Source organism: Podarcis filfolensis (assembly GCF_964270895.1).
Source record: "Podarcis filfolensis genome assembly, chromosome: 12".
Classification (NCBI taxonomy): Eukaryota; Metazoa; Chordata; class Lepidosauria; order Squamata; family Lacertidae; genus Podarcis; species Podarcis filfolensis.
This window is the reverse complement of record NC_139614.1, coordinates 43,634,734-43,640,484: the sequence shown is the minus strand read 5'-3', so window position 1 is coordinate 43,640,484 and position 5,751 is coordinate 43,634,734. Positions and strand designations below refer to the sequence as shown.

At 41.7% G+C, this 5,751-nt stretch overlaps 1 long non-coding RNA gene across 1 annotated transcript; it reads right to left on the bottom strand.

Moving 5' to 3' along the window:
• Positions 1-2,241: 2,241 nt before the first annotated feature.
• LOC310746399 lies at positions 2,242-5,489 on the bottom strand. Its single transcript, XR_014540702.1, has 3 exons — positions 5,119-5,489; positions 4,768-4,843; positions 2,242-2,326 (listed from the first exon to the last, which is right to left on the bottom strand). It is a non-coding gene; the product is annotated as an uncharacterized lncRNA (long non-coding RNA).
• Between the last annotated feature and the right edge of the window lie 262 nt (positions 5,490-5,751).

The window sequence follows — 5,751 nt, the reverse complement described above, 5'->3', positions numbered from 1 at the left end:
ATTTTGTGTTCGTTTGCGATCTCCATGAGCCACATGTCCATATCCAATAGATTGTCTCATCCCCTGTATACTCAACTGATCGCTGCTCTTTAGGTGAGGGCTTCCTACAGATACCATCTTATTGGGGGGGTCCATTCAACATAATGTAGGACTTGGCCCTCTAGTGTTGGACATTCCTCCTCTTGAATATGAGACAGGAGAAATCTCTGTAGTCTCCAGGGCCTACTGATGATCTTCCTCTTTCAAGTTTAGATCTTTCAAACTCTGCAACTCTATTGGAATTGTTTTAAGGGTGTTTTTAAGCTTCTAAAAATATATATCATTTTATCATTTCTCATTTGCCACCCTGGGCTCTCTTGGGAGGAACAGCGGGACATAAATTTAAAAAATAAATAAAACACAATGCAATTTTTCAGAACACCAACTATAATAATAATAATAATAATAATAATAATAATAATAATAATAATTATTATTATTATTATTATTTATTATTTATACCCCACCCATCTGGCTGAGTTTCCCCAGCCACTCTGGGCAGCTCCCGATCGAATGTTAAAAACAATACAGCATTAAATATTAAAAACTTCCCTAAACAAGGCTGCCTTCAGATATCTTTTAAAAATAGGATAGCTACTTATTTCCTTGACATCTGATGGAATGGCGTTCCACAGGGCGGGCGCCACTACCAAGAAGGCCCTTTGTCTGGTTCCCTGTAACCTCACTTCTCGCAATGAGGGAACTGCCAGAAGGCCCTCGGCACTGGATCTCAGTGTCTGGGCTGAACGATGGGGATGGAGACGTTCCTTCAGGTATACAGGACTGAGGCCATTTAGGGCTTTAAAGGTCAGCACCAACACTTTGAATTGTGCTCGAAAATGTACTGGGAGCCAATGCAGATCTCTCAGGACTGGTGTTATATGGTCCTGGCGGCCATTTCCAGTCACCAGTCTAGCTGCCACATTCTGGATTAATTGCAGTTTCTGGGTCACCTTCAAACGTAGCCCCAAGTAGAGTGCATTGCAGTAGTCCAAGCGGGAGATAACTGGAGCATGCAACATTCTGGTGAGACATTCCATGGGCAGGTAGGGTCTCAGCCTGCATACCAGATGGAGCTGGTAGACAGCTGCCCTGGACACAGAATTAATTTACGCCTCCATGCACAGCTGTGAGTCCAAAATGACTCCCAGGCTGCGCACCTGGTCCTTCAGGGGCACAGTTACCCCATTCAGGACTAGGGAGTCCTGTTTGTGCTCTTACTATTTGTGCTCATTTCATTTACCATATTAAGCAAAGCAGCCTTTAGAAACCATCTGCAGGGGAGAAGGGCTCAACTCTTTCCAAACCCACATTGTGATCTTCTATCTATCTTTATAACAGGAAGCAATAACTACCAAGGTTCTTTACAGTAAGGAGGATAGTCTCCGTTGTATTATATTTAGATTTCTTGCTGCTGCCTCAGGAACAATGGGAGAGGGAGATGGGGAGAGAGCGAGTCAAAGACAGAGAGACAGGGGAAATTATGCTGGACAAAAAGGAAAGTTGCAAGGTTTAGAAAGGCTTTTTGCTTTATGGAGATTGATGGACATTTGCAGGCATATGCAAATAGGTTTAGTCAGCTCATCATTGAAAACAACATTGGAGATAAAGATAAGAAAAATGGCATTTCCTTGCTGCTGGATAGTGCAAGACGTATGATGTCTGGCTGGATTTTCTGTCTCCCAGTAAGCCTGATAAAGCCACAAAATTATCTGTAAGAGACAATGACTAAATGCCAACTGCTTTCTGTAAATAAATGATTACACTTTTAACGAACAGAGATGAGGAAGGGGGCAGATGAGCAGGGGAGGCAGGAGATCACAAAGTTCACTTTATTTTAAACTAGTGAAATGTCACTCATCATGATTAATTTGATTTTAAAAATATATATTTAGAATTATTTATAGAGTGCTAAGAGTGCAGTCCAAACCACAAACCCTGCATAATTCAGAGTAAGTACCATTGAATTCAGTAGGACATCTGTGTAGACACAGTTGGGATTGGACTGTAAGTCACAAAGTTCTCTAAACAGTGTACATAATAAATTTAAGACACACTTAATGCCAACACAACTCTTTTGGGAAACATATAAGTACAATATTTATCAATAAAAACACAGATAAGATCAGTAAAAAGTACAATCTTGATGAATGGGATGTGTGTGGAGCTCACGGATGAAGAATCTTTGGTTCTCTAGATGTTGTTGGACTCCATAATCCATATTTCCTGATCTTTGGCTGTGATGGCTGGGGCTGGTGGGAGTTGGAGTCCACCAAAGATGGTTCATCTGTGGTGTAAGAAGATCCTCTCTACTTTAACCCATCAGCTTCCTGTAAAAGGCTGCACCATATCTGGTGCAATTCTATACGTATCTATTCAAAAGTACATCCCACGAAGTTCAGTTCTTCTTAGTCCCAGGTTAAGTGTGTATTGCATCTCACCCTGTTTTTACCATCTTCACACAATTTTCTACCTTTTGATGACCATACCATCACTACTACTGTAAATTCATCTCACATTGAAAACATGGCCTTGATTCATTCCTTCAGATGGAGGGAACGACCACGATTTTCTGAACTTGAGGGGAATTTTCAAGAAGACTGGTATGGGGAACCAGACGAGAACACATTTCACACCGGGAAATGCCAAATAATTAAACCACAAGCAGGGGGCCTACTCTATCGAGTATTTAGCATAATTGCTAATCCACTCTTGACTGGATTCACATCTGTTTCCCTTAGTGAGGATGTCCATAGGGAAACAGCAAGGGATGACATACAACATCCATGCTCCTAGAAGAAAGGTGCTAATGTTAACACCAATGTCAATGTTATTTCTAGATCTCCTTCTCATAGAATGCTCAAAGCAGTTTACAGGGAAAGAGATGAAATATAACTGTAGCACAAAGATCAGCAAGAAGTTATTTACGATATTTTGACCCTGCCCCTCAGGACAAAGCAATTGAACAAACATAATAAAACATCTGCCTACAGCTCCCTTCCTGCGTCACACACTTCCTGGCATGAGTAGGTTAGGCTGAGAGACTGTGACTAGCCCTAGGTTACCCAATGCGTTTCATGGCTTGAGTGGGGATTCGAACCCTGGTCTCCCAAGTCCTAGTCCAACACTCTAACCACCACTCCACACTGGCTCCAATACCCTTGTATATTCTGTAGAGTGTGGTGCCATGAGTAGAATTTCTCCCGATGATCTAACTGATCTCATAGGTCCGTACATGGGGGCAAATGGTCTTTCTGATACTTGCCTATTTTATTTTTTTAAAAAAACATTAGTCTGAACTTTCCACCAGTAGCTAACACCCTTGATTCGTCCTTCACAATACTCAAACTCGCTATTGTGACTTATGATCGGAAAAACTGAATTTATTAAGAGATGAGGTAGATGTAGCGAGGTACGCTGTAACTCAGCTTCCCAGTCTCTCTAGAGCAAAATAATTACTGTTCTCTAAGGGGCAGAGTTGAGTGAATGAGAGACTACATTTGACTTTGACAGCTGACTAGCATCCCTGAACTAAGCCTGGATGATCCCTATCAGTCAATTTGAAGATCAGCCTCCCATATCTAATATCTAAACATGGAGCAAAGTCTAGTGATTTGGGTCTATCTGGAGTTGGGTGGGAGAAGGGTAAGAAGAGGGCACCAGAGCTTATGGAAACTACAGATCAATTAGCAAGAAACAAACAAAGTTGGCAAGTTTGCCTTGAATTCACAATGTTTTGAAAAGGAAACATTCACGGTGTGCTTTTAATTCAACATCCTTTTCCCCCTTTGTTTTATCCAGAGGATTCAGAATTGTGTCTCCTTAGCAAGAAAGAAAAAGAGAAAGAATAAGGCTGTAATCCTGTGCATCAGTCTTCCCTGACATATTGCATGACTGGAGGGCACCAGGGTGGTGAAAGCATCTATGCATACTTAGCTGTGAGTAAGTCTCACTTCCAAAATACTAGAACCCACTGAAGAAGAGGGATTGACTGCTAAAACACGCCCAGAATTGCAGCTCTGTGAAGGGAGTATGGCTTTCCTAACAACCCTCAGCTCCCAACAAACCATAGCTCCCAGAATCCTTTGGGGGAAGCCATGACAGTTTAAAATGGAATCATGGTGACTCAAATATATGAATGTGGCCTTTGTCATGGAACTTTCTGATGCCAAAGATTTATATTTACATCAATGCATAAAAAGGTAAAAGTAAAGGGACCCTGCCAATGAAGTCAGTCGCAAATGACTCAGGGGTTGTGGCGCTCATCTCGCTTTAAAGGCCAAGGGAGCCGGCGTTTGTCCACTTCTGCAGACAGTTTTTCCAGGTCATGTGGCCAGCATGACTAAGCCGCTTCTGGCGAAACCAGAGCAGCGCACAGAAACACCGTTTACCTTCCTGCCGGAGCGATACCTATTTATCTACTTGCACTGTGTGCTTTCGAATTGCTAGGTTGGCAGGAGCTGGGACTGAACAACGGGAGCTCACCCCATTGCAGGGATTCGAACCGCCAACCTTTTGATCGGCAAGCTCAAGCGGCCCAGTGGTTTAACCCACAGCGCCACCCGCGTCCCTCCCATCAATGCATAGCATGATTCATATTAGACAGTGGGTACAAACCAACTAGCTGGCTATGTTGTTAAATTTGTTTCTTTGTATACTCAAGTTAGCAAGAGGTCTTACTTCATGGTTAAAACAACAGTTGAAAGAAGAAAACATAGAGTTCTTTACCCTTCCTATACCCAGCAATTCTCCTTTCCAAAGGTCTTCCCTTCCATGGTGTCATATTTTCCCCTTGGCTCTGAAACTGGGAGTTAATATTTGCTCAGTAAAACAAGGCTTGGAAATCTTTTCCAGGAGGAATTAGCACTCATGAGAGGGGCTAAGCACCCTATCAAAACGTTATCCCAGTATATGTATAGAGAAGCTTTATTCCTCTCTGAAGGTGGACTCAGACAACCAAGTTCCTTCTCCCAATGAATATTAAAATCATCATCATTGCCATTCATCTTTCTCCTCCTCCTGGGCCATGTTTATTTCAGGGAATGTATCCTCCCATACGTCTTGTTTTTCCTAAATTACCTCATTCAGATTAGCACTCTGGGAGACCTTTTGATCTTGAGATGTTTGTGGCCTATATTTCACTAATAGGATTAGAGGAGAAAACAATGCTTTAGTTAGGGAGAGGAATAGTTAGTTAGTCATATACACACAAATCCTACTGGAAGCATTCTTGCCTACGATACTAAAATAAATGAAGATGAGAATAAGGATTTTGGGAAATGAGTCCAGAGCTATTAATTCTAAAACTTGTCCACAGAAAATGAGGATCAAAGAAGGAAATTTAGTCATGCCGGGTTTGAGTCATGCAGTGCTAAGGTCAAGGCTCTTGATTTAGAATGGGAATGAAACTTTTTGTACAAAACACACACAATATTTGTTTAAAAATTGTTTAAAATGTTTGATTTCATAGTGCTTTTTATATTGTTTTTGAAAATGAAGCAAAAGTTCACCATGATGTATATTCTATTTCACTGACAAAAATGTCTCCACCAGAGGCAAAACGTGAGAATGTAGAGTTTAGACTACCTCTCACTGAGTGTGTTTGAGTTCTGCTTGTGGGTTTCCCAGGCATCTGAAGGAATAATCGCTGGGTGTGGAGCACACTCCCACCAGCAGACAAAGCCACAGCTGTCTGAACATCATGCCCTCTAT